Consider the following 22150-nt stretch of genomic DNA (forward strand, 5'->3'; position numbering starts at 1 on the left):
TTATCATTTTGTGCAAATGGTTGAGCTCTATTGTCATGGTTGAGCTCTATTGTCATGGGTTGAATTTTGGTTATGAGAGGTATCCACAAGTTCCTACATGGACAAGAAAGATAGTACAAAAAATGAATGTATTCGTATCGCAACTTGAGCTGCAACATCCCATGGTCCCCAAGCTAAGGAGCATGAAGAGTTGGCCATGTGGAACAGTTGACCATCTGAGCCAAAGGAAATCTACGCTCTTTGGTGATGCCCAGATCCCACCATTGACTTTCGAAATCGTAGAAATTAGTCCATGATGAGCTATTTCCCCAACTACTCTCAATAGCTTACCTATATTGTATGTATGTTTTTGTAGACAAGATCTTATTGGTTGTAGAATGGCTTCATAAAGAATTGACAGAAGGGCTTCAGCATGGAGACAAAACTAAGGGTAGAGAGAGATCCGTACAAACACATACGAAGCTACTTGTGGAAAGTTGTAGTGGTGAGCAATAGTATGTAATGGATTCGACAAAGTGCATCTTTGTAGGAACTTGCAAGTTGAGAGATGAGCGGAGTCAGCTATGAAAAATTGGGGGAGGGCATGCCCCACTAGGCAAGTAATGAAGGTTGACAATAGCCAATGAAGTCATGCAACATGTCATGCATGCACTCTCGTATGTGCAATGGGTAGTTGATGAGTCCAATGTCCGTGGTGCATTGAGCTTAAGATAGCTTGTATGTCGAAATTTGTGTTGAGATCAGCTCTAAGGAGAGGGGAAGAGAGAAGAGAAGAAGAAGAAGCAACGACAGCCATGTATGTAGCACTGGCAAACCAATCATCGGGGCCTTTTTTGAGAGCAGTGGGGATCCATGACCAACTGCATTGCCTATGCTATAGTACTTGCTCTTCATTGATCTGAAAGTTCCTTAAAGAGCCAAAAATCACAACCAACCACTGACGAATAGGTTTGTTACAAGAGGTCTCTATATGGGATCTTGGAAGATAAGAACCCTAAAAATCAAACGTCGAAGAGATCATAGCTTCAACAACTGCTACGTCATTGTAACAATCGTGCCTAAATCAAATTCCTGATGAGTTACTTGACTGTTTAATGTTTAAGTTTTTTATTCATGGCAGGTCTCGTGATTTTATCACTTGTTAGTGATATTTTCAATGTTTTCACTGATGATTCAGACTTACCTTAAATGTTATTTTGGTTTTAAAATATTGAATGGATATTTTTATTTCACCTTTCAATTCACATCCTTGATATGTCTTGACTTTTCTTGCATTCTATTGTTTAAGAATGCCAAAGTGAAGTTTCACCTTGCATAATTCTAGTATATTCCACACACACACACACACACACATATAACAATCAACAATGTTTGGGAAAGTCTTTTTTCCTAAGCGGCCGAGTCTCCTGCATGTAAAGATGCAAATTAAAATTGTTAGGAGAAATTTTCAAACGTGTAGGATATTGAACTATTTACTCGTATATTTTATCGTTTTTTCCCCTTACCATTGCTTGTAATTGGCTAATCTTGATTTTCAATCGGCTCAAGGCTAAGTTGAGACACACCTGTCTTGAACATTAGTGGCCAAGCTTCCTCCTCACAAAGAAGCAAACTGAAAATACTAGCAGAATTTTTGAAATTTGGAAGATTTTTGAACTATTTTCTCACATATTTCACCGGTTTTTGTTCCCTTTACCATGGTCTGTAACCGATTAATCTTGATTTGCAACCGGCTCAAGGTTAAGCTAATGCAATCCTTTCGCAAACACTGATTCCAATTAAACTCAACCTAATAATTTTATTACTTTCTTATTGTTTTAAAAAGCCACCGTGACCCTTTCACTTGTTTTGTGTGTGTGGAGATTTTGTGTGCTTCTTGAAGATGTTTTCACCCATGTAACATGGCAAAAAACCACAAAATGAGTAAAATGGCCGGCAAGCAACCTTGGTGAGGTTGAACGTGAGGTTGACAACAAATTTCATTGTATGGCATCCTATGTTACTAATGTTACTAGGGTCATACTACACGTCTTTTTCTAGGGCCTCATAAAAAAGCTTTTAAAGGTGACATCAACATCATACTTGGAATGGCCAATCTCAATGTGAACGATTGATCTCAGCTCGCTACATGAGCTCAAGCCTCAAAGGCATGTGGCACGGGTTATGCTCGAACTTGCAAAGCTCGGGGGTTGTAAAGCCGGAAATAAAAAAAGCAAACAAAATTTTGGAAATTTGTAGTATTTTGGAACTACTTTATAGTATTTTTAAAGAAGTTTTCTTCCCTTTTCCCTCATTTTCAACCACCTAACTTGGATTGTCAATCTGCTCTAGGCTAAGTTGAGGAAAACCTTTCTCGACTACCTCATTGAGCTGACCTCCGTAAGCCCCTACATCAATGAAAAGGCATCTCATGATCACATGTGTTGGAAAGCTCGGTAGAATACATTGTTTCCAGCTCTGTTCAAGCTACTTGGAGTTACAGTTTGAGGCTCAAGGTAACCCAATGGGCTTGAGCCATAGACCTATGGAAGCTTTCACTCAAAGGTCACACACACTCATATTTGGAAATTTTTGGCATGGTTGCATGTCAAAGGCTTGGCTCTAATTTCTATCAGGGTAAAGGAGCCAGTAAACAGTAAACAGGGACCATCGACCCCCAAATAAGAAAATAGAGTGTGCCAATGGTGAGCCATCACTCTTGAGTACTTGCACGGCTAGCATGGTTGGGACAAATCTTGGGCGTTGGATCGACATTTCAAGCCCTATTGGCAACTCCGTCTCTTATTACACCATTGATGGGTTCACATTGGTACCTGTTTTTGTTATCCAAAATTTCGTAAACAACGTCAATCTTCGCTTGCGAAGATCCGTCCGTGTTGGTGTTCTTGGGTTTTGCGCAGTGCTTCCATTTGAGCCCCGTCATGCTAAAAAATGGTGCACCAGAGATCTCACAATTCATTCCCACTTTCGACGCCTCTAGGAGGATTGGTTGCACTAGCCGTGGGAGAGTATTGTATGTGACTAGGCAGCATGCATGCACTATGAGAGGAGGGCTGAGCATGCATTGCATGGGAGGGTAGTAGGAGGAGCGTCATTGTAAGGAGACAGCCAGCTAAGAGAGTCCAAGAAGGAAAGCCTAAAAGGGACAAGGCAGGCTGGTGAGAGGTCTGTTCTCGTTTCTCGAGGCCCGCTTGCCAGCCTACCCCGCACTCTCGCTCCCCCTCTTTTCCAATTTTGCCCCCTTCTTTCCCTCCCCTTTATTGCCAGCACCATCTTCCATTCTTGCATCCTCTCTCAGAGACTCTCCCGCCATTCCTACCTACAGGTTTTGTTGTCGACCACTGCTGCAGGCTCGTCCTCTTCGTCCCCTCAGGTACTCTCTCTCTCTCTCTCTCTCTCTCTCTCTCTCTCTCGCCCGTCCCAAGGCTCCCATGCAGACACACCTGCTGTTATTCTCGCCATGCATGCGTCTTCTTGCTTGCTCTCAGCTTAGCAACGGTCTCTTAGCTTACTAACGCAAGAAAGAAAGGTAGGGTCAAGACCGGGAAGTAGAAAGGCTGAAGCTTCCTTTCTTACGTTTGTGAGCTAGCTGCACAGAGAGTTTCATGAGAGAGAGAGAGAGAGAGAGAGAGAGAGAGAGAGAGAGAGAGAGAGAGCGCCAAATTATACTCGGATTCTCTTACATTGCAGGATAGTTCTTCACAACAGTCGCAATCAATGGCTTCATCAGCAGTATTCTTCTTGTTCACTTTCACAGTGCTGGCCATGATGATGAGTTTGGCCGACATGGCGTTGGCTCAAGGTGAATCTCCTGCCGCGGCTCCCGAGTCTGGGGCTGCCTTCACGTCTCCCGATCTTGGAGTCCTTTCTTTGGCCTTTACCTCTCTCCTTTCCCTCATTGCAGTTTTGCTGTACTAAGGCTTGGCCCTTCCATGTGTCACTCACACACACATACATACACTCAGATAGGTAGTTATTCTTGGGGCTTTCTCACGTGACATTTGTTCATTTGTTATTTGTGGCACTCTCTGATGTAGGGTTTGACGATACTCGAGTTTGTATAATTTTTGAGGTTATTTGACATGTAGATTTGTAGTGTCCCTATTCTAGGAATCATGTTGCATGTTACTGGTTATTGAGCTCCTTTCAAGTGAATTTATTATTGTTTCTCAAGAATTCTGGTGTAAAGTTGGATATTCAATTCTGTTTTGTATTTGTGGTTGCTCTTCTAAATGGATGGGCAAAGCAGCCGGTTGATCAAGAAATCTTTTTGACATTGTCTTGGCCAGTTAGTAAAGTCTGCCTTGAATTTGTGACTGCTATGCTAGTGCTGGTTAAAGTTGACATGGTTGGAGGAAGTCTAGGTTGTATGGAAGTGTATGTGGCCTCTTGTTTTTTAAGGCAGCGGGTGGCTGATGGATATTTTATGCATCACTGTGATGCAAGCTGGAGTCTGCTGGGTTGTTAATGCTCCCTTTGAGGTATTTTGAAGTAAACCTGTATTTTGTATTTATCTGAGGTTCCTTGAGTGAACACTAGGTTTCTGTACATGTGAATGTATGGGTGCACCGAGTAGGATGGTAGTTGGATTTGTGATGATGCTCCCTATGATGTAAAGCTGGAGAAAACCCTGCACTTCATTGCCTGTGTACGAGTTTGATTTATCTTTGTTTCTTTCTACCTGTCATTTGTTATTAGCACTGCCATGGAAGGGAAGTTGTAATGTGATTCCATCAAACTCATGAGGAAAATGAAGCGCTGCCATTGAGGTAGATTTTTTCTAGGTAGTATTTTCATTGGAGACTTTATCCATGGACATTCATGCAAAGATTGGTCTGGAATCATTCGAAAGAGATGGTAGACTTGGTTGAGTCTTGTCCTGCAAGAGCTACTCCAGTGTAGTTCAGCGAATTTGAATGGACTGTAAACATGAAATAGGAACTGCCTTCCTGAGAAATGATGCACTTATTGGTTATCGTAATTTCCAGAAAGAAACTAGTGGCGCTTGGGATATGGACAGTGCTTGAAAGGAACTGGTAGAAAATTAGTCCCATCAACTTAAATAAGTTATTTAAATTTTGTAGGTATTCCTTCAAACGTAAAGGAGTTAAATCTCAAAATTTTAAGGTTGGATTATACTGAACCTTGGTTATTTTCTAGTTTTAAATATGGTGGCTATGACTCCGAACTTCGAAGTCACTGGTCTTGAGTGGTGAAACGTTTTCTGATCCCTTTGACAAGCATGTTCCAGGGATTGACTTATCCTACAATATTTTTGCCCAAGAATTGTGACAATAGACAAGTCTATTGGGTAATTGGTCGACATACCAATGCAGTTTTTATTCTTTGACGAACCTTAATTCTAGCAGATCTCCAATAAAGTAGGTTGGTAGTCGAGTAGAGTGGAGACTCGCATGGTCTTCGAAGCGTCATGAACTCTTAAGAAAGGAGGTTATGCTATTGCCAATTTTAATATTACTAAATGCACTAAGTCGAATGATACGGAGTGTACAATTCACAATTAGAAATTTTTTTGGAGAACTTTATGACCATGCATCCCAAGTGAGGAACATGCGTGGATAAAAAAAATATTTCTTCTCATAGATTGAATTGGCTATGTTGCCATAGGTAATCTACTGTGATCAATTGAACTATGGAGTTACAATGGTAACCAAAGAAAAACGTGAAGAGCTACATTCAAGCAATATATATTTTGTGCATCATTTGATACCGAGCAAGAGAGGAAGGTATGGTAAATCCTAAAAAAATATCAACCTTGCCCAAGGTTATACCCGAAATGAAAACCAATCGAAATTAGATGAGTGCTGGAATTTCAATCCTAGAGATTGGAAAAACAAGAGAAGCAAGGTAGAATCACGAAAACAATAGGACAGACAATGTGACCATACCAATAAAGGGCTAAATGGGACACTTCACTCTTGCCTAATGCGGAGATATAGGGTCCATAGTGCCTAACACTAGGAGGGTCCGGTTTTGATATGGTGGTTAGTATAGCTTTGCATTTCAAGTGATGTTGTTTGAAGCTTTGCATCTTGACTAACTTGTGAATATAAGCCGAGGGAAATGACATTACCTTGGACTCTTGTATGAGTAGAGCGGTGAATTTTTTCTTGATTGTTGCCAATCTTGATCTTGATTATTAGATCCACTCTTATCTTCTTTGAATTCTTTCATGGAAATAGCGTTGATTCCCAATGGTCTCTCTTGTTGTTGATGTTGTTGTAGAAGTCTTTGTTTCGCCATTCATTCTTTAGCTTATGTTTGTGCTTCTTCAACAATCCATTGGTTTTCTTTTGTTTGTTGTTTTTCACTATGAATTTGATGTAGCATTTCTTGGGTTAGTTAGTGGTAGATGACACCTCCTTAGTTTACATCCACTAATCTAGTTAGGTTTTTTTTCTCCTTTTGATGTCGCAAGCTTGATTTTTTTCTCCTTTTGATGTCGCAAGCTTGACGACCTCACTTGGTGACAAATTTTTGATCACAAAGGGTTCATTGTTCGCTTTGAGTTTTTTAGCATGTTGTTTTAGGGTATACATCAAGACGTAGTCCTTTGTTTTAGATTCTTTTGATCACACATGCTTGTCGAAGAACTCTTTTTGACTTTTTTTTTGAGCATAGATAGATAGACACTACAACTTGAAGGTGTAGCTTATCTAGCTTTTCCAAATCATCTAATCTTGACGACAATTCATGATATGTCCACTTTAGTTGTTTAGCTACTCTCAAAGTTGGGATTAAAAATTCAATGGATAGAATGACATTAAGACCAAACATCATATTGTAGGGTAACGATCCAATGGATGTCTTATAGGCCACTTGATATGCCCATAAAGCAGAATGTAACTTTTGATCCCTATCTGTTCGTGAATTCGTCACAATTTTGTCCATATTGTGTAAAGTGTTTTATTGGTAGCTTCAGCTTGTCCATTGGCTTGTGGGTGATATGGGATAAACTTTTATGAATAATCATGAATTCATCACGAAGACTTTTAATAACTTCATTTATGAAATGTGTGCCTCTATCACTGACAATTTCTATGGATAATCCATATTTTACAAAGACATTTTCATATAGAATTGTGCAGTGGTTTTGGCATCTTCTTTTTGTGTGGTCTTTGTTTCAATCCATTTTGTGAGATAGTCTGTGGCGAGGATGATATATTGGGCATGGGGTTTGTAAGCCGGTGGTGAGATTGGTCCCACAAAATCTAGAGCTCACTTAGCAAATTCCCTTGCTCCCATCATTAGTCGTAATGGCATCTCATCTCTTTTGATAGGTACCTTGGTATGCAAGCAATCATCACAACATGAATCGGTGCTTCCATTGAGGAGGAGAGAGTATGTTTTGTTGTTTTGATTGCCAAGTTGGAGTCCACTTGGGAATCAACTCTAGGTCTTCCCTAATCTTGGTTCTAAAATGATTTTGCAAGATTTTGATCACTTGAGAAGGTACTTGGAAGCATGTGATAATGTATTTGAGACTTGTGGACAGAAAGATGACCGTAAACAAGGTTTTCTCTTTATGTTGGCTTACCAATATAGGCAGTTTGAGTTCTTATAGGTATGTTATGGATGATGCTATGTATGAGAAATGTAGTAGTTGGAAAGATTCTCTCTTGGATTTTAGCAAAGGACTTGCAAGTGGAGAAGTTAAACATATGGATGAATATGCATATTTGTGGGATAAGGAAGACATTGTTTTTGATGGCACATGTAAAATGGATGATGTTATGCAAATTGTGAATGTGAATTTTTAGTATGCAAGCACTTCATATAGGCAAGCCTCTGGTTGAGTCTGCATTGTGGAATCTTGAGATGGGCTTTGATAAGGAAGACACATGAGAATGATGTGACATGTAAACATGTGGAACAAGATGTCATAGATGTGTCCCATATTGCCAATGTGGATTCTAATGGTTCACATGGTAATATGGATGCTTATGTTGAGGATGAAGGTGTTGGTCTTTATGATTTAAAAGATGATTTGGAACCCAATGGTATGCATGATTTTGATAAAGATAAGCGTTAGGAAGAGGATGGGGTCTAGAAGGGCCTCTTTATTTGCCATGAAATTATGAAGGTGATTAACATTCTGACAAATAGATGTATGCCATGTGTTCGAGAATGGTGGGTATGTTAAAAAGGTGTAAGAGTGGTCAAAGGATGCACTCTCCCCTCCAAAAAAGGGGGTGGAAAACTTTATGATTTTTGGACTTCCATAGTTCATACATATGATCTCCAATTTGAGCGGAGATTATAGATCTAGAATCTACACGACGAGATCTTTCCATAGATATGTTATATGATATATTAGATTTTAAATTTCATTTTGGCGGGAGAATTTGAACTCAAATAAAGTAGCCGTTGTGCTTGTTTGAATTCAAAAGTTGTCCTTTGATTGCTTTCTTAATACTAAAGGTTTGACTCCCTTAAACTGCCAAATAAAGAGGCTCTCTTAGACTCTATTCTCTTCCTGATGGAATGCATCTCAACTTGTGGTATGTTTGATGAGAATGATGCAGCTTGTAATTATATGAAAAAGAGGGGGTTAAAGATGTGGTTAAATCTTGTGATGTGGATTCAAGTATAAAGGTGTCTATGGACTCATGTGCAAGATCAAGCTATTGATTTGGGTCATCTTGATGTTATGTACTCTTATGGTATGCATATTGTGGTTAATGAAGACTATGTCTCTTTTTATGGGTTGTTTGATGAGCTGCCTATGGTTGCCAACGATGATGTAAATGCTTTTGGTGATTTGGATTATCACTTAGATGTTAATGAGGCCAATATGGATTCATTTAATTTCACTAAAGAACCCATTGGTAAGGATGAGTTGGTTGATACCCAAGACTTTGTTTTCGCTTATGGCTTGTTTGATGATATGCCTCTGGTTGTTGATCATGTGGAAGGTTTTGATGCACAAGGTTCTATGGAGTCCCATGTTGAGCTCAAAAGTACTAATTTGGACACTTTGAATGATGCTATGCTCTTTGATGATGGTATACTTAATGATGACTTGTTTGGCGAGATACTTGTTATTGCAAGCTCTAATGTCAAGCATGAGAGAATTTCAAACAAACTTATGAAGTTTATGAAAGAGGCGTTTTGCTTTGAAAATATTGATGAAATGGATAGCCATATTCTTTGTGTTAAAAAAATTGATATGCTTACCAAGTTGGATGATGGCATACCTTATAGTCTCAAGTGTGATGGGAAACAAAAAGTGCTCTTTTATGGTTTGGTAGGCGAAGATGCCTTGATTGTCTTGATTGGACAATTTATGGTGGAGAATGTAGAATATTTCATAGAAAGTATGAAAATCAATAGTTTCTATGAATTGAATTATGATGATGTTGGCTTGGATTCAATGCAAAATTATGTGTATGATAGAGGGAAAAGACATATGTCTCATGTCAACAGCACATGGGATTTTGCTTCAGTAGGAGAAGATCCTTCTATTTATGTGTATGGTTACTGGATGCAACATGGAGGTGTATAATGAGAGAATCTATGTTTTTTTAATCCCTCAATTTACATAGAGATGCTTTTGTGGCATGCAAAGTGGAGGGTGTCTACAAAATGCTAGATTATATACATGACACACTTAAAAGTGTTCCATGCTTGTTGGGGAGGCAATCTGTGACATATTTTTGAGAGATGATGTAAACCGTTCCAAAGTCTTTGAGAATTTTTTTTATATGCTTTTGGACGTCTTGTATGTAAATAAAACATGCTTGTACAAAGTGTACAAAGGCGGTGTGTACCAGCTATCTCTACGCATGCGGGCCCGTTGTGTGGGGTACATAGTTTTGCTATTTTTGTACATAGAATTTTCAAGACTTCAAAGTGTGAGTAAGTTAATATGAAGAAAAATTGAGTTTTTATTAACTTGGGGTCGTGAGTGAGTGGGAGTTTTTAGCTGTGAAGAAGGCAGCCTATGTTATTGCAGCCTGCGATAAAGGGTGGGGTTTTTGATGTAGGGGTTCCCCTCTTGCCTTGCAAGAGCCTTGTGTGGTGAGTTGAGAGTGCGTCTCCCCTCAATGGGCTGATGAAAGTGGGTGCTTAGCTCTGCATATTGACCTATATTCACCTTGGTTTGAGGTATGGCAGCTATGTTGTGTGCAATTCCCTGTGGTGCAACTAGTTGAGCATAGACTATGCGTTGCAATTTCTTGCTTGTATCGTATGCAAAGGGCAAGGTTTTCCTCAAGTTTTCTATCACTTTTTTTTTGAGTTTTTTTGCTTTATTTGGATGGGTTTAGGTCAAACTATATGTATATATGGGAGCGCCTATGGAGTCTCTACTAGCACATGGAAGGACGTTTGAAAAGAATTGAAGCCACTGGTTCTATAAACAAAAGTGTAGAGATTTTCATGTTTTTTTCTTCACTTTTTTCCTTGGTTTTCTTGATTCCTTTGATGCATCCAAGGATAGTGGGAGTTGTAGCGATGTAGAGGGAAGCTAATCGAGGCTAGCCGAGGTTGAGTGTGAGTGAGGCTATCAACATTTGTGAGCAAGGATCAGTTCATATTATCTTTAGAGAGCTACTCTCTTCATCCTCTTTTCTTTGTGGCTGTTTAAGGTGTTGTAGAGGCCAACACCCCAATCCTTCACAACATCTAAGGCTCTTTTCTATGTGTAATGTTGTTGCCACCTAGGTTTTTGATTTGGAAAGTCATAAAACGTGACATCTATTATGGTCTCTTCTTGGTCGCTAGGGTTGTCAGAGAATTTGTCATTCACATCATTCACATACTTGAAATTCTCCTGGGAGTTGTAAAAAAACTCTTCCTCTCCTTCGTCGTCCTATTTTCTCATTTTGGGTTTGTTTGAGGCTTGACTTTCACCCTCTTCCTCAACTACATTAACTATGTAATATGGGATCACGTCATAGCCATCCTTGTCATAGAGCTTGGTTGTGGGACCGTCACCCACAACACACACATCCAAAGTTGCCAAAATGTGTAAAGGCTCTAGTTCTTCTTCTAGAAAAGGTTTTGGGACGCATTCTTTGTATTATAAAGCCCTTTCTAAGATACACTCTTCGCGATGTAAGCTTCCACAATCTGAAGCTCCTCACATCTATAGCTGTTTGGATTGGCCTAACCAAGCTCGAAGTTCAGATCTGGCTAGCGTAGCATAATCACATTCCTCAAAGTTATTTCCATGTTTCTTAGGTATATATGGTCGTATCCCCAATCCTGGACCATTTTTAACTGTCTCATGAATGGTCTTCCAAGTACTATGTCGTAGTTGTTCTTCTTGCCAAAATCGGCAATAGCAAATGTATGCTCATATTCAATTTTGCAAGAGGTGACAATGAATTTCTCTATCCACGAGCCGAAGTTTCATTCTTGTTGCTCTTAAAGCGGTTTTTTTCCATTTTTTCCAAGTTTCTTTTGTAGCTATGGCTACCCCAGCTCCATTGTCAAGAATTGCTATGGTGATGACACCTTGATTGTGGTCTTTGAACTCCTACCGGTCTTGGAAGAGCTCTTGTTGCATATCTTGGCACTGGTGGGGCTTGTGCTTGTGCTACTTGGGCTTGTGGGACATACTGGCGTTCCTTCATGTATCCCTTGTTATAATAGCACTCCTCAATCACATAATTTGTCCATTTATGCTCTATCACACACGATTTAGGTTGCTTAACCTGCGGCTTAGCACATGGATTGATCCTTTTGAGCACCTCTTCAATGAGCTGTTCTTGATTTATCAAGAATTTGGATTTTTGTACTGACTTGGTGGATTTGGATCCACTATGTTGTGACGAGGAATCATTGTCTTAATCCTTGTATTATCCTTCCTTATAGACATCATAATCATCCACCAAGTAGAGAGCTACTTTTGTCAATTCATTCAATGTAGGGCTCTTTTTCATGTGAAGGTCTTTTTGAAGATCCGCGTTCATCAGTTTTTGGAAAAAATGAGCATTAACCTTGGTAGGTTGGCAGTTCTCCTCCAGACATAACTTCACATATCTTTTCAGCCATAAGACTCCTTTTGTACAAATTTTCCTTCTTTTTTCTTGAATTTATAGATTTGCGAGACGGTGTTGTGAGCTATACTCTTTGAGAGAATTCCTCAATAAACTCGTCACAAACACCTCTTTAACCGATTTGAAATCTCTATGTTCTACGGAATTGAACCAAGTGGCAGCATCTTCTTCCAAGGTTAGTCCAAATCTTGCGAATTGTGTTGGAAAGTCTAGGACTTGCTCAACTCTAATGACGTGCACAAAAACTATCACGTGATCCCTTGGATCTTTGTTTCTGGAATATTTCTTGTTTACCCACTTTTGGTATGGGATGGTCTTATCTTTTGGTGGTCTATCAATCTAAGCATAGGGTCTCCTAGTCCTCCTCTATGAGCTCTTTTTGACCTAGGTTATGGTAAGTGTTCCTCCCCTAAGGGTGCTCCTAATCATAATTCTTGGCTAGTCTCGCAGGTGGTTGCTCCTCTTGTTGGACCCTTTCTTCTTGTTTTCATTATCAATGTGGTGCTTCTGTCCTAGCCGGATTTGACGTTCTTGTTCTACTCTCACCTTGGTACTATTGATGGAGTGGTGGTATTGGTGGCGCTCCTAGCTCTGACATGGCTTGATAACCACCTCTATTTGTGTTCTACTGTGTTGCATATTGAGACATGCTTGAAATGATAGCGACGTGGCTTGGATTTTGAGGGTTGGGAAATGGCTATCTAGTGGTTGCGACGGGGTTTCATAAACTTTTGAGAAGGGATTTGTGGATTTGCTAGGGGTATGTGTGAGTTTTTGCTTCTTTTCAGAAGCCTATGTAAAAAATTCTAGTGTTATCATTCTTTCTACATCCCCTAGATGGATTGGCTCATATTCTCATCCGTACTTATCGACAAAAATGATATTGGTTCCTGTTGTTGTGTCATAAGAAAACAAGTACATGACTTTGTCTTTTCTTAATTCATTTACATGGGGTTCCATGCAACGGTAGTAAGAGATGAATCTCCCATCCTCGTGCTTGTAAATCTCAAAGTTTTCATGAATTGTAGCCACTCTTGTCACTCTCTTGTCATGAATGTAAAAGGATAACAATGTTTGGTTGATGTACATTCCATCCAAAGTGAGCTGCCAATGCACATAGAAAATGAAACAGTAGTCATACAACACATGGGAGAAAAGGTCTCTTCATTGTCAATGCCTTTTTGTTGTGCATAACCTTTTGCAAAAAATATAGTCTTGTAGCGAGCAATCTCACCATGTGGTTTGCATTTTGTAAGCCCATATTTCATTATCTATAAGTGCATCATATCTTGATTGCATTGAAGCCATCTAATTTTCTAGAATTTTGTGCTTCATCAAAAGAAAGAGGTTCCTATTAATCACATGAACTAGAAACAATCAAAGCATAACAATTTGATGCATGACAAGAACATGAATGCGTATGACTAGACATAGCTACATCCAATTTATTATCACAAAAAGTATGCACCATCCATTTTGGCATATCCCTTTCCACATCAAGTACATCATGTACATTTGCATCAGTAATAGGTTGATCTATAACATTTTTTGAAACCCCCATAGGCTATACATATTTCTTAATGGAATTACATTCAAGTTTCCCAAGGATTCCCCTTTGGATAGTGCATGTGATTGTGTATGTATGTAGATTGAGACATTAGCAATTATGGCTATGCCAAATTAAGCTAAGACCGAGTAGCATGCTTTCTAGAGTTTATTTTGATGCTTGTTTACTATGTATAAAGTATTTGTATGTCCTTTGTAAAAAAAGCCATTACCTTATACATATCATCCATAAAGCTTAAATTAAGCTAGAAAAGTGCAGGAGAGGGTTCGGCCCATAGGAAACTGGCTTCAGATTTTAAGCCTCAAGTGAAGGGCCCTTCAGTGAGTGACGCCATTTCATAGTTAGCACTGCTTAAAAATCAATATAGTTTAAGCTATTACATAATAATGCAAGGTATTCAGGTACAAAAATTGAGAGGTACAATAAAGAGACCGAGTTGGGGTTAGGCCCTCTGGAGGTGAGAGATTTAGCCCATAGGAGAGCTATAGATCAAAAGCAATAGGTGAAAGGTATTTCATATCATAGGGCAAAGTCATAAAAATTTGAGTGAGGAATTTGTAGGCATAGGATAGGCCAATAGTAGGCCACATATGAAGCTGATGTGTGTGTGTGTGTGTGTGGTAAGATATACACAAAATAACATTTTAGGAAGGTGGCTTGCATAAAAGGTTCCATATTTGATTTACTTTTTCATAATTTGATCAGAATGACAATTATCTTATACATTAGGACTACACCAATTTACGAGATGAAATAATCCTTCATCTCTAAGGTTCGGACTGCAACAAAGCTAAACCTCTTTAAGCAAAGATAGAATTCTCACATGCATCCATATAGACAAGACCATAGATTTTGTTTGGTTTGGATACGTATGGCAGATGTCAAAAAACCTATCGGTTGTTATCCATGTTTTACATAAAAATTATTAGACTAGCTACTATCCTAAATGTCTAAGTGTATGAAGGGATCTCACCTGCTTTCCCTCTTTCAAAAAATAACTATATAATAATTCAAAGATTTTCTTTATTTTTTAAAATTGGAAAATTAGATCTTTAGGGTTTTCAAACAACTATTCTTAATCTAACCCTATCCAATCCATCCAAATCAAGCCACTCAAGAAACTAGGTATTCAAAATTCGGCAACATGTAAGTCTCAAATCAGAGAGCGTAATAATTGACCGGTCAATTAGGTTCACATATGCAAGAATCCAAGTCTGAAGAGAGTAGTGATGCCTCATGTCGTCTTTGCCAAAGTTTCATCCTCTTATACCTCATTTTTTAAATAAAAATCACCAATGAAACCAAGCCAAAACAAGTAGGGAAGCTCCTTCTTAGAATAAACAACAATTACAAATAGGATCAAACAAACTCAAAATGTAGCTTGTTAGCAACCCTATCTCTTCCACCTATAATCTCCAACCTCAAGAATCTAGAACCTGCCAAAGAAAGCAATATCCTATAGTTGGGGTTTCCCTCAAGCATATGTGTCGTGAGTGCCCAAGCAAGGCACACCAAATCAAAGTTTATGCCCGAGCAATACCATAGCAAGAAACCAACATAATATACCTCTTTTAAGAGTTAGTGACATTAAAGAGTCACTGAACCATAAGTTTTTAAGATCAATACTCGTTCGGTACAAGCAGATCAAAACCTAGTCAAAGAAAAAAATCCCAGATCCTTTGAAGTAGAGCATTCCTACTTTATCAAAAAATGTAACCACGATCAAATAGATCAATAATCAAAAGCAAAAAATATGTAAAGTTACGGTTACTTTAGATTCAAGTAAAGGAGAACTGAAAATGTTTATAAAACTTGATCCAATAGTCAAAAATATTCCAATCAAAGTGCAAATTGCATTTATCTGAGCTTTTTTTAGAAAAAGAACATTTGTACACAGAAGATCAAAATTCCATCGGTGCATTGTCTATAAAATTCAAAAAAACAATAAAAGGAGAATTAGTCAATCCAGCACAATAGATTTCTTGAGCTCTCCTTGAGTTGTGCAGTATTAAAATAATCAAAATAATTAATATTTAACCTTCAAATCAGTATCCAACTAGTCAATTATAGAACAATTAGAGAGTATAAACACACAACACCCCACGTACAACATGTCTTTAAACACACAACACCCCAAGTACAACATGCCTTTAAACACACAACACCCCAAGTACATCACTCCTTTAAACATTACCAATGCCAACAATAAACCAAAGTGGTGTCAATATCATCACGTAAAGAGAGACACCATATGATCAATAACCAACTAGTTAAAATAATGAATAGAGTTATTTGCTATAAATATCATTCATGCCAAAGCAATGAGCTAGGAGAAGCCAAGATTCATCACTACTAAAAACTAAATCTCACCTAAAGCAAGCATTAGTAAACATTAACCATAATGGGGTGAATAAACATTGAAGGAAAGAGTAGGGTATCAAGATCCAACCAAATATGTTGTTCAAAACCTTCATTAATAAGTCTAGACATAGAGGAACTCATCATAGTTATAGTTGAGTCCAAAACAAAGATTGATCCTTGTCCAAGTGTTTCAGAATCTCAAAAAAAGAAACACCCAAATTAACTCCAGCACGGGAAAAAATACCCAAAGCAATAGAATCAATTTACTAGTACAAACAAAAGTGCGCATGAGCCAAAGATAGGCAACCACACAATGTGTGCAAACAAATTCATGCAAAGGTAAATGAATAATAGAATTATACAGCAAATGAGGCAAGTAGCACCATGGTTGCTTATCAAATAATCGTTTAACCGAGAAAACCAAAGGAGCATCAAAGTGGGAGACCAACAAATGACTTCAAGAATAGGCTAGTAGCCCATCATTAAAACGCCATTTTCATTACTCAAATAACCAACATTAGTATGCTAGTTTCAAAATCCAATCAAGCCAGTATTTCACTCAAATTTTTTTCAGGCAATGCAAAATTGGATGGCCCTTTCCAAGTATGAGAATATGATTTCGTCAAATGAATTTTAGCTAGTTTTTTAGTTTCAAACACGAACTAATATAGACAAACTTTGAAGAGAAAAAAATGACACATCATTTAAATATTATCAAAGATCTATGAAGATGAAGCTCCGTCAACCATTCCCAAGTGTTGCATTGTTGAGTAATGCTAGTGAATCAACAAAACAAAAAAATAGCATCACGAGAGATCCCTCTACATTCACTCTCTTGAAAACCTAAAGACAACCAGTAAACCAAAACAAAGTGAGGGAAATACAGTCCCTCACCTCTTAAATAAATGTTTGAGGCCTTTGTAGTGAGATGGCAGCCACTATCCACCAAGCCAAGTATTAGCCCGTTTAGCTAAATTGTCATTAATAGGAGGAGGGGAAATTAGTGCCTTACGAAGTTGACTCGTTAGAACATCAGAGGGGAAAGACAGACAATTGGGTACTCCAAGGGTGATGTGGTGATGTAGAGACACCATATGGGGGGGAATTCAAGCATTGTAGCATTGGACAAAGAGGGGAGCATGATTCCACGAGTAGCAGATCCATGTTCAATAGCTACACGAAATATGCAGGTCAAGGCGTGAGGGAAAGAAAGAGTCCATGCCACATGAAAATCACCATGAGTGGGAAGTCCATTTTCAAGGTATCAAGTTTAGGGCATGGTTGTACAAACCATTGTACAATCCATTGGCCGACGACTATGTGTCTCAGATAGTCGTTATGTGTTAGCAAGCTACAATAGCTGGGAGGGAGGTAAGTGGGAGCATACCATCAATTTAGGACAACCGTTGGGATTATAGTGCGAAGCGCCGATTTTCTTGAAGAGAGAGGGTTCTACTCTAAGAGGAGATATGAGAAGAGAGAACATCAAGTAAATCACGTGTGTATATGTGTGTGTGTGTGTGTGTGTGTGTGTGTGTGTGTGTTTGTTGTTGTTTTAAATTAATGGATATACAAAAAAGAACATAATAGTTCAAAAGACAGTTGGCTTTATACAAGCAACAAGGAGTAGCACAAAAAAAACTTAGTCCTTGAATTATTTTTATACATAGATATAAGAATGAGGTCTCATTCTAGTGTTTTTGAACATGGGGTAGTTAGTACTGATTGTTCTATAATGTGACAAGACATTAGTGATGGATAGCAGCTAGGCGAAAAATATTCCAAGAAAGGATAGAGTCCTCACCTGCATTCATTCAAAAAAGACAACATATATGTTAGCTTTGAATGCCTTCTACAGGTGTCCATGGACTTTATCAATTGTTATCCATGTCCATCTTAGAACCTTTTTAACTTAAAAACCAATTGTTCAAAGTAGTTCTTGATTTTTTCCAAGCATAAGGTGTGTTATTTTTGTTCCTTTTTACATTCCTTGTAAATGTATAATAAAAAAAGGTCATCACTCCTTTGAGATTCCATAGAGTTATTGTAGGTTATAAATATGGTTATTAAATACCCCAATTTTTAAACCCTTAAATAGCTTATTTATGTAGTTTAAAATCTTGATCGGAAGGCCATTACCCCCTCTAATCCAAGTGTATTACACCCAACTTTTATCCCAATTTTAATGTATCCTTCTACCAATCACTCCAATACGTTTCTTGCTCAAAATGTCTTGATTTTTCTAAAGGATTTTAATGTTGCCATGAATTCATAATGTTTTTGCATAGGCCACACTTGTGATCCTTTTAGAACAAAGCACTACTTAAGCCACACAGGCTACTTTAACAACCAGTAATTGAGGTTAAAAAATTGGATTTTAGTTAAGTCGTTCCTAGATACTTGAAGCAAAGAGATACCCCATACATTTCTTTAAACACTAATGTAGCTCCATGGTTTCTATGCCAAAGGTTTAATGCTTCAACCAGAGATATCAAACTATGCTATCACCACTTTTAATGCTCTTGGGACAAGATTTAAATGGAAGAAACCCAAACCAGAGACGGAGCCTAATTTTGCTCAATTAATCTAAAAAATATAACTGAGTGAGATATTTAAGTACTCGAGGTGCCATCCCTATTTTTTTCAAAAAAATTTGCAATTGATCATCCTTTAATGGCAAAAAAGATAAACAAAAAGTCAAGACAGTAGGCAAACACCGCGTCATCTGTGTTTTTCTTTAATCCAAAAAAAAACCAACATTTTAGAGCATTTGCAACACACATATAGAGTAGGCCAACATAAATACCAATAGTTTACAAAGTGAGATGCATGTGTGTGTTTCTTTTTTTAAAACAGCCAATGCAAAGTCTATGTTGAACACGATAAAGCACATCAAGCACAGGTTGTGAGAAAAATTACCCAGCAAGGTGTAGCACCAATAGTATGGCATGTATCAAGAAGATCATGCAGAGGTTTTAAACCTATTACACAAAAATTTTAAAAAAATCCCACCAAGTAGTATAGTTAGCAAAGCTCATTGTGCTTCACTAACCCAGTACCATTTACATCAATTAATTGAGCGAGAATGCTCAAGTGGGTGAGGTGCGATCCCCCCATTTTTAAAACCAAAACCACATGGCAGAGCATCATTCCATGCCAGATAGCAAGACAAGTAACACCAAAGGTCAAGACAGTAAGCACCATATGTGTGTAGGTAAGGCATTCTTTAAATACCTAGCAATGCCAGTATGCCGATAGAAAAAACCATTAAACCATTAAAGCATATGCACAATGCAGTAGTATGTTAACAGAAACCCAAGTAAAAGCTGCAAACTAGAACTAGATAAGCACCGACCTGAGATGTTTGTTCCACTAATTCCGTAATGCTCAACAAGCGGCAATGCATTCTCTCCTCTCTTTCACATACACACACCAATGCAAACAAGGCTAAGTGAGGGGCCAAATCAACCCTCACCTATTTTTATAGCAAAATCACACGGTTGAGGCCTCTTATATTGCACAAGGTAACAAAGTCGCCCCCCCCCCCCCCCCCCCCCCCCCCCCCCCCCACCACACACACACACACACACACACACACACACACACACACACACACAATATGATCATTCAGTAGGTGCTAGTTTTTAGGCAAAAGCATACCCAATGCAGCCACCATAGGTTACCTAGTAGAAACTATATGATGATGAGAGAGAGAGAGAGAGAGAGAGAGAGAGAGAGAGAGAGAGAGAGAGAGAGAGAGAGAGAGAAGAAAAGTTTATGAGTATGCACAGCAGAGCAGGGTCACTTGCATATGATAGACGCAGGTTATGCGACAGGGGAAGAGAGAGAGGGGAGGCAGCAAGGTCATGAATGGATTTTATAAGAATAAGTTGGAGTCATAACACATGTAAGTGCCACGTACATAGTGTTAGAGTTGCCACCCTCCCAATAAGGGTGCCCTCCTACGAGGGCCATAGGAGATAAGTAGTATATGAGAAGCAACCATGTGTGGAGTCCCCCGCAAGAGAGACATAAACTAGTCAAGGGGGGGGGGGAGGGAGGAACCCTTTTTCTTAAGTGCTTAGGAGGGTTTCAGATTAGCAAAATTCCTCAAGGTTCACGGTACCCACTCTAGATAGAAACATGCTTCAAATCAAAATTGTTGGGAGTGTGAGTGTGAGCATGTTCATATTAGTAGCTAAAGCATGAACTCGGTAAAGGGAAACCCTAAGCTATCAGAGATAGTGTTTTTGAGGGAGAGAGTGTGAGGGCATGGGTTTAATCAATTATGGCTGATAGTAGTACATGTGTGTGTGTGTGTGTGTGTGTGTGTGTGTTCTCCTATCCCAGGCGCCATAAAGAATGGGTTGGCACTAGGCCCATTGTGTATGGGCCTATTTCCATTAAACAAATGAGATTAGTGCAATTAATTTTTAAGCCAGGCTAGTTATTTAATGAAATAGCCTTAGTGATAGCACTAATTAGGTTGTTTCTCTTGGAGCCATTGAGGCAGAATTTGTGAATGAGATGATTGATGTCTTCCCATGCCGAGAAGCAGTTAGAAGAAGAATATAAGATCATGTAAAGTAGACTAATACATGTGTTTATTGCTGCCTTATGAGGTCGATCACTAATCTTTTTAACAAATTATATAGAAGAGATTTTAAGATTGTCCCTTTTTCAGATGAAACGAAAATCAAAGTTTCCATTACAAGGATTGTGTAGCAGAATTGAGAAATTAAGGAATTTTTCTGAGGCTAAGGATATCATCCATGTATCTATAGGTATGATTAAATAGAGAAAGTTTATGATTGGTATTTTTATTCTTCATGGTCTCAAGAAACCATTTATATTAAAAAAAGGCTAGGTATAAGTTGCACATAAGGGGTGAGCATGAAAAGCCCATTGGAATACCAAGGCTTTGGTTATAGCACTGGCTACCAAAGTGTACACAAAAATGATCAAGAAGCCATGAAATGACGGTATTAAGTTTATTCTCATCAAAATGGGATGTATGTTATGAGTTAGATTTTTTAATCCATCTAGGTTTATTGGTGAGAAAAGTCCTCTTATCGGAGCGTGGCTAAATGCAATCTTAGTCATTTTTTTCAAAACATTTTTCAGTCATGTATCTACATTAAGGGGAATGTTTTTGTAACATTCAGTAATGTCAGCAAAGAAAGGTGAAAGATCTGAGTGGGAAGGTTAAGAATAACCTCTCTAAAGCTTTTAACCATCCAAAAGGGATTGTAATGGATTTTGAGAAAATCTAAACATATCTTTTGTGTTGACACACACACAGATTCAAACTCGGTTAATACAAGGTCAAGGCATAAAGTAATGTCCTTAGTAATATCAGTAAAGATTCTGTTTGAGGCATCAGATATCCACCGGAGCTTGTGTTTGTGACGTTTGTAAGTAGGAAATAATACAGGTAATTTGACAGTCTTAAGAGAATACCCGAGATCACTACAGTGTTTTGAAATAATATTGGTAACTTCAAGAGGAGATAAGTTAAGTAAAGTAAACTCACCCCTAGATAGTCATAAGTGAGCAGCTTTCCATGTAAGGTTTTTGTAGATAAGAGTAGGGCAATTGGCAGCTTTATCAAGATCAACAATAAACCAACTTTGTGCAAGTCTTTGAAATTTTAAGCTGAGGTCGGGTGTGATCCAAGTGCTATCAGTAGATAGCCATTTATGCGGAAAAGAGTCACCTTTTGCAAAAAACATTGTTGAACCAATTTGGTTAAGTCCAATAGGACTGTCTTCTCCAATCGGAGAGTATTTACTAGCTCAGTCAAACAGCTAAGTAAAGCTGAGAGGAAAAGGTAAAGGTTTTTTTTTGGAAAATTTGGAATGTGATTAAGTCCTTTAGCAATGATTTTTTGGATTGTAGGATCACTAATCACCTTAAGGTCACAAGTGCAGACATGCCTTCCTAAATCACCAGAGTCTTTACAAAAAGTATCAAACTCACAAGAACAATCAGGGACAGTATTGTGGCATAAAAAGTCATTATTGTAGACTAAACTTTAAACATGTTGATAATATGTCAGCCAGTTAAGACCTTATCTAATATCTTATGGTTACCAAAAAGTATATCAAAACACTCACAAAAGATAGACTTAGGTAAAAACCAATCCAAGAGTTCATATCTGGTACAAACAATGTATATAGATAAGCTTTGCCTAGAA

General features: G+C 38.3%; 1 long non-coding RNA gene across 1 annotated transcript; it reads left to right on the forward strand.

The window, feature by feature from the left end:
- Positions 1 to 3001: 3001 nt before the first annotated feature.
- LOC147463704 (uncharacterized) lies at positions 3002 to 4176 on the forward strand. The gene is made up of 2 exons (XR_015185292.1): positions 3002 to 3373; positions 3691 to 4176. It is a non-coding gene; the product is annotated as an uncharacterized LOC147463704 (long non-coding RNA).
- Positions 4177 to 22150: the final 17974 nt, after the last annotated feature.

This window comes from Adiantum capillus-veneris, chromosome 2 (assembly GCF_014529385.1).
Source record: "Adiantum capillus-veneris isolate H3 chromosome 2, ASM1452938v2, whole genome shotgun sequence".
NCBI lineage: Eukaryota > Viridiplantae > Streptophyta > Polypodiopsida > Polypodiales > Pteridaceae > Adiantum > Adiantum capillus-veneris.